This window comes from Rutidosis leptorrhynchoides, chromosome 7, assembly GCF_046630445.1.
Source record: "Rutidosis leptorrhynchoides isolate AG116_Rl617_1_P2 chromosome 7, CSIRO_AGI_Rlap_v1, whole genome shotgun sequence".
NCBI classification, from domain to species: Eukaryota; Viridiplantae; Streptophyta; class Magnoliopsida; order Asterales; family Asteraceae; genus Rutidosis; species Rutidosis leptorrhynchoides.
Window position 1 is genome coordinate 268,848,541 of NC_092339.1, and position 13,484 is coordinate 268,862,024.

At 31.2% G+C, this 13,484-nt stretch overlaps 1 long non-coding RNA gene across 1 annotated transcript; it reads right to left on the bottom strand.

Annotated features, from left to right (window-relative positions):
• Positions 1-878: 878 nt before the first annotated feature.
• Positions 879-3,405, bottom strand: LOC139856895 (uncharacterized). The gene is made up of 7 exons (XR_011762211.1): positions 3,252-3,405; positions 2,705-2,775; positions 2,519-2,617; positions 2,302-2,435; positions 1,836-2,215; positions 1,406-1,467; positions 879-1,000 (listed from the first exon to the last, which is right to left on the bottom strand). It is a non-coding gene; the product is annotated as an uncharacterized lncRNA (long non-coding RNA).
• Positions 3,406-13,484: the final 10,079 nt, after the last annotated feature.

Consider the following 13,484-nt stretch of genomic DNA (forward strand, 5'->3'; position numbering starts at 1 on the left):
TCATAATAAATTCTACACATTATAAATACAATAGTTTCCATACATTATAATACAATAGTTTCTAGAAATTATATTACAATTTCTTCTGGATGGTATCCCGTTTTCCAAAAATTTTAACATTACGATACATAAAAAAATGGCTACACTTGTTAGTATCACTGTGTTTCTAACATATCACATTACGAATAGATAATACATACAAAAAGAATAAACTAATAACGTACAAGAGTGACTTGGTGCCTCTTGATCAATGAGTACCATCTCAATCGCAGCTACAATGTTAGGGTTGTTCCGCTACGTTCTCTTCAGAACAGAGAATAGTTTTACTCAAAAGAGAAGGATTTGTTAACTCAGCAGTTAACAAATTCAATGGTACAGAATCTTTGATAGCAGCCATTAAGTCACATGTTTTCAAACTCAGACTACTTTCTAGTGTGTTATTTGGTAAGGGATGAATAATGATATCAAAAAGGATTGATGTCTTTTTATAGTCCATCTATGCTCTTTCGAAATTAAAAAAAACAGGTAGAAAAATATTTGACGATCAAATCGTATGCAAAGAAAGGATTGCAATTGATTTTGAACAAAACTTGTACTGTATTTAGGAGAGTTTAGCAGTAAAAGGCTGTTTTTATGGTATCAATTAGTTCAAATTCCTTGTACGCGTTTCTGATGATTTTTTCATTAAACCCATTTAAATTTGCATTCTTGTTGCCATATATGCGGAAATTAAGATTAAGAGATTTGACTCATTGATTTGTCTGTTATCTTTGAAATTAAATTTAGGGAGAAATTGATAAGCGTAGACCCACGTAACCTTTCAGTTGTTCAACACCCATTAATTGTTTAGTTATTAACAAAATTAGAACCAAGTGTTATCGTGTTTATTAATATAATCATCTTTTTCGTCGTAAAAAAAAAAAGAACCAAGTGTTATCATCATCTATCCTCCTTCCAGCTCCGTGGTACCGAGATTTTTTGTAGACATATCATCATCATTCTGCCATCATTTAAATAAATAAACAATCAAACTTTTTACTATCAAACAATGCTCAAATTGCCACCCAACACAAGGCTACTACAAACATGTTTGATGTACATTTGAATTTTGTTAGTTGGTATATGTCAATGAAAATCTTCTATTTTACCTCAAAAACCTTTTTCTAATGTGATGCAAAATGGTTTGTGTTTTTTTATATATTTAAAAAAAGAGGCAAAAGCATTTTTCTATATTAAGGCAGGGGAACTGCACAAGAATGGTGATTATGCAAAAACATTTACAAATGCTATTTCACACATGTGCTTACTTTCTGGTGTAAATTGACAAAAGCTAACAAATTATGGATTAAAAGTTGCATAGAACATGAATACCATGTAAAATACATAAATGGGTCCAAATTGTCACCTTATTAGGATAAGATCCATTAGATAAATCTTCATGTTTCCATAATCACTATGGTCATCATCCTGACATTGTGTTAATAGATAGTCAGTTAGCGCCATGTAAAAAATACGTGTGACTTGTGAAATTAAATATATGTCCATCAGGTTAAGTGTAAATTTTTTTAAACAAGCTTGGTTAATATAAAACTCTCATTACTGTTGTTAATAACTGCAATAGAGCTACAACATGAATTTTTATTGCGGCATTAACAATGTAGGCATAAATGATTATGACATGATGTCATACCCTTAAAACACTCATCACAAATGATCTACTACATTAACTATCAATGGACCGGTAACTAAAATGGTAACAGTAGATCATTGCACAAACTCAAAACAAAAATGAAAAGCTAACATCATATCGTTTGATGATGGTTTTGAACACGAACCTGAATTGTTGAATCTTCAAGAAGATGTACCGTCATCAAATGGATTCATCACGTTGTGTTCTCCAACTCCTACCATAATTATGGGTAACGGAACCGTTACTAAAATCATCAAAATAATAAAATAAGAGTTTTGTATGGGTCAAAATGAACACAATCAGCTTTTATCAGCTTTTAAACAGTTGAAATGGGTCCAAAACAGGCCCGAACTCAGTCCAAAGTTGACCCGAAAATAGTCCAGAAACCTGATCAAAATTAGTTCAGAAATGTATCCATAATTTGTCCAGAACCTGCCTAAAATCTGCCTCAAACAATCCAAAAAGATGTCCAAAACAGCGTCATAATTTGTCCCAAAATAACATCAAAAACTGTCCAGAAACAACCTATTTAACAGTCCAAAAACAGCCTATTAGCAGGTATTACTCTTGCAATCGAATCACCAGCCAAAACTACAAAGAAAAACATTTACCTTGAGAAGGCAACATATCAGTGTCATTTATCAACCTAGGTTCAATAATTGCGTTGCAGACAACCATGCCATTTATGTAGTATCTACAAGATAGATTGTAGCGGGCAACGAAGAATGCGTATCCGACATTGTTACTACGCAATTCAATGAACCACGTCACAGATAAAATACAAACTACTAAAAGAGAATCAAAGTTAAGTACACCCAAAATCATTACCTGAAATATATGTAGCAGAAGCTGAGATGGAACCAAGGATGGACGTTGAAATCAAATTTTTCGCAGTCGTTCGAGAGGCAGCACACTTACTTGCATAATCTATATATTCATTCAAGAATTTAATCAAACACTTTAAGTGCAAAAAATAAGTTCATTCAATCAGTACATCCGTAATCATCAACAAACCTTTGTCCTTCACCTCAATTTCATGACTGACTACGTATTTGGCTCCTTTATCTCTTCACCTCACCTCACATCTTGATGGGTCAAGTAAATTAAGAAACATAAATTTGCGGTTAATATAGATTCATATGCTGAAGGATTTAGTGTTCATGGAATACATCGAATTAATCCAACAATATGATTGCACACAATTTCATAACATATATGCATATAGAAGGCAATCTTATATATACAATATGTCCTACAATTAAAAAAAATTATACAAATTACTGTTGTATATATAACACAACTTATTATGACATTTTTGATATGAACTACTTTTATCATACATTTAGCATACAATCTGAGCTACTTCTTTTATATGAACTACTGATTATATGAACAATACCATCTATACAAATATATAATTTTAATGAAAATTTCTTCTAATGAGCGACAAAAAATGAAGCTAACAATGAAAGCTAACAATTTAGATTACAATTCAATGTAAAATATGGACAGATTATAATTTACGAATCAAGTATAAGAACAAATATAAAAATTAAGTTACCTTTGTAAAAAAATATAGGGCTAATAGTAGTGTTAACAGCGTACCACCAAGGAAACCACCAAGGAAACCTGATTGTGCAAACGTCGATTGTTCAAGCTGTCGTGGCGTTACTATTGATCGTAACCCTGTTGCAGCGAAACATAAACAAATTATGAACTTCCTGCCGTTTTGACTAAAACTCCGATAGTATACAAAATTAATTAATTAATTAATTAATTAATTATTATTAATTAATTAATTAATTAATTAATTATTAATTAATTAACATACTATCAACAAAGTTTGTCTTATCACCCATGAATAGTACTATTTTCATTTTCGCTTTTCACACAACTAACTCCTAACTTCAACTAAAATACAAATCAAACCTTTAACTTTATACCTAATTCTAACTTCTAAATCTATATTATATACAATAACAAAGTACTTTTTTTCTAATCATTTTAAAAAAAATTCAAATGAACAATAAAGGACCATTAGATCAAAAATCAATTTTCAAAATGAACTATTAGATCAAGTGATCACTCAACATTTGTCTCTCTCTTCCATTTCAATTGTTGAGTGACAATACTGCCCCTCTAAATATTCAGTTCCAAATAAAATTGCGGGGTCTATGGTACTCTTTTCATTAGGGAGGTGATATTTCCAAACAACTATTTGATAGATCCACACATATTTGTGGTTAATTTCCAGTTATACCCTCCAATAATTTGAAAATGAAAAATCTGTATAACACATCATTAAGAGTACTTTAGTGAATTTGTTTGGATCTATCAAAAACAAGTTTGAAAATATCAATTCCCTTTCCATTACCACAACAACCGATTAAACAACAAAATACATTCTCTTTCTTTGTAGAATTAGGGTTCGTACTCCTTCCCTTTCAAAATCAAATTAAAGATTTTATGGCGATGAAGAATTCTGAACGAAATCTTTAATTGTTTGGTTTTATCAAAACTATTCTTCAATACTTTGATTCGTCTTCGGGTAAATTCGTTTAATTTGTATTTGAAATCGCCATGTTAATTAGGGTTTGAAACTCTCATCGATTCATTTGTATTTGACCCAAGTGTGTTGTCATATTTACGAATTTCACTTCTGATTCGCAGGTATTCTGGGATTAATCTCATGCCGTTTCGACTCTACCAATCAGGTTTGATATTATTTATTTATTTATTTATGGGAAAATTATTTGAAAATACATTGAACTTTCACTAAATTCCTATTGTATGCATTCAACTTTCAAATATTCTATAATATGTATTCAACTTTTAAATCTCTACTATTGTATGTATTGAATTACTTATAGTTTAGGTAACCGGTCAATATGTAGAAAAGTTACGTGGTTGGTCCCTCAACTTAACGTCTGTTAAATTTTTCTATCAAGTCTTATATGATTTAACATTCCCTTCATATCATCACACCTTCAATCACCTGCACTTGTATCTCTCTCAAACAAAATGTATAGACAAAAATGGCATACAGTAACCTAATTTCACTGAATTTAAACTAAATGAATTTATATTAACTAAACATGACAAGCCAGACCACCAAGTCACCAACGTATTAATCTAATCTACCATTTTCAGCTTTATCAAAAAGAAAAAAAAATCTACTAATTTTAGTCAATTTACTTTTCATTTTGAATAAATATATGCGTGTTTACTTGCAACTTGTTCTTCCCCATTTATTTGCTCTGAATTTCTCACAAAAGTATGTTTTTCCCCATGTGACAAAAATACCATCCATTCACTCGTCATTATTTCTTTCTAAATTATCCATTTACTCTCCATTTTATCTTTCAAAATCATTCATTTGAATAATCCCATCATTTTTTTAAGGTTCATAAATCATTCATAAATCCTCAAACATATCCATTTAAATGCATATTTGAAACCCAGATTGATGTGTGAAAAGCGTCAGATTCGAAACTCAGATCTGAAAAGGCGTCAGATCTGAAAACAAGATCTATTTTTCAACTCTGAAAATGTTAAATTTACTTCTCCGGTGGTAAAACTATGATGAAGTTGTAGATATGGATTTTTATTCAATAACTACAACATAGAAACGAGATCCGTTAATTTGGTTATGAAAACGAGAGGTGTTGTAGGTTATTGATCTGTTAATTTGGTTATGAAAATGCGATATGATTTTAAGTCAAAAATAAGGTTCATCATCTTCCAAATTATTTCTGTTTTTTGATTATGAAATTTAAGAAAAAAGGTATGGAGATTAGAAGTTATTTAAATCGTGATGATGGTGATTAACGTGGGATTAATCGATGATGAAGATGAACAAAAGAAACTCATTTTTAGAAAGGACCCATATATATATATATATATATATATATATATATATATATATATATATATATATATATATATATATATATATATATATATATATATATATATATATATATATATATATATATATAATCGATGATGATGTTGAACCAGAAAAAAATGAAATGGAGTACACTTAATTAAAAATAATAAATAAAAAGCTTTCGTGATTATTTAAGATTTTTTATCTTTAAAATTGTTAAAAATGAATTGTTGAAGATGAAGAAGGTTAAAGAAATTAGGGTAATAAGTTACATGAGGGACCATTGAAATTAAAGTTTACAAACTTGAAGGACTAATAATGTAAATGTTCAGAAGTGAAATTGAGGTGACTTGATAAATTACCTGTTATTACAGGTTAAATGCATACAATAGTAGAGATTTAAAAGTTGAATGCATACAATAGGAGATTTCAAAGTTAGATGCATACAATAGAAATTTGGTGAAAGTTCAATGCATTTTCAAACAATTTTCCCTTTATTTATTTACAGTATTTATTTTGATTTGGGTTTTTTAATAGTGTTACAATCCATCTTTGAAAAACCCTAATTTATGATTCTCTTGGATTGATCAGGCATTCATTCTTTATATTCCTATTTCTCTCGTGGTGATCATGTATTCATACTTTCATATCTTTAATTTAGACTTTATTATATACTTTTTTATAACCAAGATATCTGCTTGAGTTTGTTCTATTTGGTTATAAAGTTGATCACGGCGGAATTTCGTAGAAGATGCGTACGGAGGACCACACCATTCGTAACCAATTTTAATGCCGATATAGAGTGTAATGGAGGTTAGATAAGATGTCTTTTGATTTCAACTCATTTTTCACAGTTGTGTTGTTTTTATCTTGCAGTATCAATCAGATGACACTGTTGATTTTCGGGTGAATAAAGATGGACCATATAATATCCGCACATAACATATAATTACTACAGCTTTCCATTTTGCCGCCCGCCTGGTCATGCAAGCACAAATGGAGTGTTCTTAGTGAAGTGTTGGGTGGAGATGAGTAGATGACCTTATTGATAGCCAAATTGATGTCAAGTTTCAAAGTATGCATGTGTACTTTTATATTTTATGAATGATCAGCTTGTGTAATTTAGCATCTATGCTTATATGATTTACTTTTGTTTTTGCATACAATGTTGAAGAGGCTACTATTTGTGATCGTGAACTTGATGAACAGAAGGTCTTGCAGTTTAAGCAACCTATTGAGAATAACTATTGGTTCACATTTTTCATGAGTAAGCGTTGTGCTGAACGCGATTATAGATGATCTGCCGCTTTGGGGTATGCATTCATAAACTCTCTTTCGTTATTAGCTTTATGTATCTCCTTTTATACGCTTTTTTTCTCGTGACCTGTTGCATATGGCGAGTCAGAAATTTAAGTATGGTCATTTTTTGGATGAGTTAACTGGTTTTGAAAAAGTTTGGAATGGTAATGCTGATCTGACCACCCTAACCTAAAGCGTTTCAACCAACCTGATTCATCCATATTGCCCACTCTAATATTCTTCAGTTTTTGTATAAACTAAATATTCAGGATCTACTGGATCAACAACATGCTTTTTGTGAGACTGGAATAGTGTGTTGGTAAGGAAATTTTTGCAGTTAAATCATAAATTTACTGTTTTTTCTGGTTTAGCTAATTTCCTGATAATCTTTTATTGTGTAGATATAGAATAGCAGGGGAAACAGAGAGTTGAAGTTTTTAGTGCAGGTCACGAGATTTTGTGTCCAGTTTGCTAAAACTGAATCATCATCTTCTCAGAAGATGGTTAAGGGAAGGTAAAATGTGGGGTTGGTCAAAACAAATACTTCATATTAGAGAGTGATTTGAAATATCTATCGCTTTTACACTTATCATATACTCCGTAATAGATAGTCTGTTTTTGAATGCATACAAATCAAGTCAACATGTGTTAAGCGGTTGCATAAAGTATGTTAATATTGCATACAACCCCATTTTGTCATTTTTTTCATAAGTTGAAGTCTACTTGATTAAGCACCAAGTAATACATATATATTCTATCTATATTCTACATTATATAACATATAATACAGCTACTTTTAGCTTATCTTTGATTCAAAAGGCTTAGTTGCCATAATACTAACCATTGGATGTAATTTCATCTTTCAATCTAAGCCATTGATATCATTGATTAGCAAACAATTGTAACTCTCATTTGTTTATTGTCAGTAATACCCACACTCTACTATAAAAAGTACGGGTCATGGCTTTCTATTTCTGAATATAAAAACATAAATTTCATTACAATCGCACAAAACCAACAAACAATTCGTAAAGAGGGTTCTCTTCTTCGATACCCTACAATTTCCACTTCCAAGTCAAAATAAGGGTCTATCGTTTTACGGAGTAGTCCCCGTTATTCAGTAACAAAACTAAACAATTGTTCAGGCCATTGAACCTTTCCATCAGATGATTTGTATTGGCATATATTTATGAGTTACGATAGAGCGTGGATCTTGATCATTATGTGCTTACAGATAATTTTTTCTTATTATCCCTTTGGTCATACTCATACACAATACCCATCTTTTTTTGTCATAATCACTTCAGTATTCTAATGTTTAAGGTGTAGATTATTACAGGTAATGTTTAACAAGATTTGTTATCTCAAGTATGAAAAATTTGTCCGATCATGACTTGGCTGAACACTCCGTAATTTATATAGCCAAATGGAAACCATGTACATGGCTTCTGACTATGTGATCACTTTTGCAGCTCTTGAGAAGCTATTAGTGAACTATGTGCTAAATACTAAACTGTACATGTACTTGCTATGGAATGAAAAAACTATTATTTTGTTCTTCGTCTAATAATGTTTATTGTCAACTGACGAGTACCTTTATAACATAATTAATCTGTAGCACGCCATATTTATATAAGTTCTATTCCTGTTAACATTGCTTTCTTATTCTGATATATCATTTATGTCTCTAAGTAATAGTGTTATCTTATTTCAAAATCCCGCGAAGTCGCAGGTTATAAACTAGTTATTATTTACCTCATTACTAAAACCAAAAATACTGATTAATAACACCCACCACGCTTTACCGACTTGTACGCTACGTTCAAACAGTTGGACCCACAGGGGCCACTACTGTGCTACAGTAAAATTTTTTTGGTCCCCAACGTTTTACAAAAAAATCAACTAACTTTTTTTCGTTTTTTTTCCTTTCCTTCCTCAACGATAAAAGAAACAACTTTCATAAAATGAACAACCCTTCAATGCTACAAAAAAATGTCGAAAAACATTCTTTTTTACAAAATAGATCAACTAAATTTAAAAAAAAAAAAAAACTGAATGCTAAAAGAAGCAACTTTCACAAAAGGAATAACCCTTCAATGTTAGATGTCGATAAAAATTCTTTTTTACAAAATAGATCGAAACTTTTTTTTTAACTCGCATTCAAAACGGAGCCTCCGGCGCGAAGCGAGGGCTCCACAACTAGTTTATACCATTAGGTGCGTAAAATTATAACAGATAGTTTAGTTGTAGTGGCGTGGTCGATTACGCCAATGTGCGGGCATATTCGTCTAGAAAAGGTTATTATGTGATTATAATAACAATTATAATTATATTATTATTATAATAATATAATAATATACAAATCATAAATAATAAATATATATATATATATATATATATATATATATATATATATATATATATATATACTATCTTTTCTTTTCTTTTAGTTTCCTTTCAACTCGAAAATCTTCATAAAATATTTAAATTACACTTCTTTCCATTCTTATTCTCTCTTTTCTTTTCCATCTCATTCCTTTCCACCGAAAAAAACTCAAGAACACAGCGTAACTGCACTATGATTTTTTGTTTCATCGGAACACGTGTAAATTTTGTATGATTAACATAATAATACGTAATTAGCATAGAAATTACACGTGGATGGTTTTTTTCAGAAACATTGTCAGAATGCCATGTCAGATTTAACTCAGTTGCTTTATGTGAGGTATAAATAGATGCATTCTCTTTGATCCTTTTTTGAACAAATATGAATAATTTTATTTCATTTTACTTTTTAGATTGATTCTATGTATATAAGTGTTTGACATTTAGTTAATCAAGTTTGTGAAATAGTAATATTGGTTTCTATTATATCTAATTTTTTTATGCCAACAAATTGAATTTTATTAAAAGACGGAAGAAAACAGTACAGCAACAACTAAACTATTGCAAACATCTCAATCTCAATAACCTATTAATCGAAAACTAAACAAATGATATCAAAACTAAAATCTAAAAAATAGCCGAAGTATTGCCTTTGCACCTGTAATCAAATACAGCGAAAAGTATGCAGAATGTCAACTCCAACAACCAAAGGAGACAGGCCAATGCAAAAAAGGCGAATGAACTTGATATTCGCAACTTGACCGACAAGCTGAGGAGGAGAGGATCTCAGTGCTGAGGTTACCAGTGATAAAGAAACCCACGCCAACCCCAACTAGATATAAAGCTAAACACCTAAATGTCCAACCCACGCCCGAGAATATCTCACAACAGTGCAATAAAATGACGAAAATAAGGTTCTGAGATGCCGAAGAGAATGAGGAACCGGTAGCAGACTGCAAGTCCCCAATGCTCAAAATAGTTAGCTTATACCTGATTGATATGTCAATTGCTCCACGCAAAGGATAGGTGAAACGACTAGGACTCGTAACCGAAAAACGACAATTTTTTTTTTCTCCCCGAACATTCTCCTATTCTGAGAAATAGTTCTCCCAGTACGGAAAAGTCCTCCCTATACGAAAAAGTGTTATAAGCCAAAACTCAAGAAAACAGAACCCTTTCCCAGATTGAGAGATCTTCTCCATCATCGGGAGATGACCCAACACATAGGGCTTTTTGCCCAAATTGCCATATTTTGACCCATTTTCAAGGATCTAAATCAATACCAACATGTAGTAACTCAAAGACAACATCTTTTTTTTTTTTTACGAGGAACCCCCTAGCGACGAGCCATAATGGCTCCCCTCTAGTTGGTAAACCCCGGGTAAACGGCAAGCCAGGCCTCCACCGCTACCAGACAAAGCATCCTCTAGTCAATCAGTCACTAAATGGAGCTCGCCCCAAGGTATTTGCCTTGAAGGGAATCGAACCCGTGACCTCTTGCTTCATTGGAAGTCCTGGTGGCCACTCAGGCTATTCCTGGATGGTTAAAGACAACATCTTTAACTTCCAAATTAACATCGAAACAACATTTCAAACATACATTAATATAAGCAATTATCCATCGAGTATCACACAATCCGTTTTACAACAAAAGGTGTTTAACTTGACCCATAATGACAAAATAACAATATTGACACTAGTATTAGAGCATGATCTCGGGAATAAACTACCCTACGACAAGTAACTACCAAAAACATAAATATTAGCCACTAGCAACATCCAAAAGTATTCATGACTAGTCTAGCACTTCCACATTCTTACGCTTCCCTTTTTCAAAACTCGAGCCTACAAAAGAGTATACAACAACGAAATAAGCAATATGCATACCGTCAACCACAATCAATCATCTCATACACTATCGTACATCAACCACGGATAACTCATGTCATCCCGATGTACAACCGACGTACCTCAGAAGTGTTTCGTATCGAACACTAATATAGAGACTTCCATCAATCGCATCCCGGATGCATGACCTCAAACTTAACGTTATACGTACAGTAGCCAATCATTGTCCTGACGACCTTTTAATAATCAACAATCCACACGGGGCGTTAGAGGACCCCCGCCTTCCCTATACACATACAAATATATATCCATTGTACTCACCTTAATTGAGAGATTAATAACACAATGAGCAATAACGTCTAAGCAAACAATTCAACTTCCACAACTAAAGTCCAAACAATCAACCTAGCATACAATCATATATATATATATATACATATATATATATATATACATATATATATATATATACATATATATATATATATATACATATATATATATATATATACATATATATATATATATATATATATATATATATATATATATATATATATATATATATATGTATATATCATAACACATTCACCATTTTCAATAAAGACCAACTAGCTAGGGTTCATCTCTTAAACTAATAACACCCAATTTAATCCCTTAAATCAACAAGTTCATGACCCACAAATTTTAGAGTCTTTCTAACTGATCGGTGTCGTAGTACCAATAAAAAATGTACTAATTACTCTAATCTAGTTACAGTAAGTAGGATTCGTTCCACAAAAAAGTAGTGGTTATAAGAAAGTAATTCTCAAGAAGTGGTTTTGACTAACACCAGGTATTTTAAAACTAACAATGACTCAAAATTAAAAAGACTTTAGAGTTATTAATTCTAAAATGAGAACATAAACAAAAGCTTAAAGTATGAAGTTGTAAACAATAAATTCAAAGCCTTTATCCCTTTTAATTCCAATTATGATGCATTCATTCAAACAAGTCTTATGCTTATCAAGTTTTCATCAAATTTCATAGACAAGAATTCTTAAGTTTATCCCTAATCTAATTATTACTAAGTTGGATCAATCACAATGTGTCAAATCACAATACTTTGTCTTGCAATAATTAAAAATCAACAATCTTGCATTAACTAGAACTTAATCAGTTTATAAAAATCATAATCCAAAAGACATCAGCATTACAAATTTATAAACTACATAAACTTGAATGAATTAAGCATACATTAATTGTTTATGAAAGCAATAAAGAAAAGATTACTAGCCACTCATATTGATGATGATGAACATAATAATTTCTTGAAGAATTTTGAAGAAAATCACTTTGATCTTGGCTTGAATCCTTGAAAGATAATGAATGATGATGTTAGGGTTGATGTTTATGCTTCAAAGTTGCACAGAAGATGATAAAATTTGTGGATTAAGCATAGGTATTTATATAAATCCAATAACTTCTTCCCAAAGAAAAAATCCCATCGAATTCGGCCTTCCAAAAACAGATTCATCTGGCAAGGCCGTAATTTATGGCCTTATAGCTGTAAATTACGGTACTCTGTATTTTTTCACCGTAATAACACGACACAAAATCTCCGGCCTGGTACCAATTTAACAGATCCATAAATTACGGTTGGGATGCCGTAAATTATGGCATACACAGTTTCTTTAGTTTTTGGACATTTTAACTCATTTTTCTCGTAATCGCCTTCAAACCTTGTTTACCATAAAATCTTATAATTAATTTAATATAACTTGAAAACTATTGTAATATTCGTCACTTTAACCACGAACACATGCATCAAATATGAACCGATCAAATCTCCCACACTTTCCTTTGTTTATCCTCAAACAAATCATCAACTCCATTACTTGAACCATCCCTAATTTTAACTCTTTGAAACTTTAATCTTGATAACTTGAGAAACTTTAAACTTTAATAGCTTAAACTTGAAAAGATTTTAACTAGAATTATCTTAAAACTTGAATATCTTTGACTTTAAATGTACGATATCTTTTAGTAAGCATGGGAGTACCAAATACTCCATCCGTCCCACCAGAAATATCCACATTAACTTTATTCAGTCTTCCTTATTTAACTTTGACTTTAGATATTTTTGTTGGTGTTATATAATATTTGATGAAAGTTATGTCAATGAAAACACAATTAAAACTCAATCCATTCATATAATTTTCATCAAATATTATATAACACGAACATAAATATATATAGTCAAAGTTGATAAATAAAGACTGTCAAAAGTCAAAGTGGACACTTCTGGTGAGACGGAGGTAGTATATGAATAACAAACCAATGGAACCATGGCTTGAAAAATAAGTGGGATATGGTTGTCTTCAGGTTCAAGAA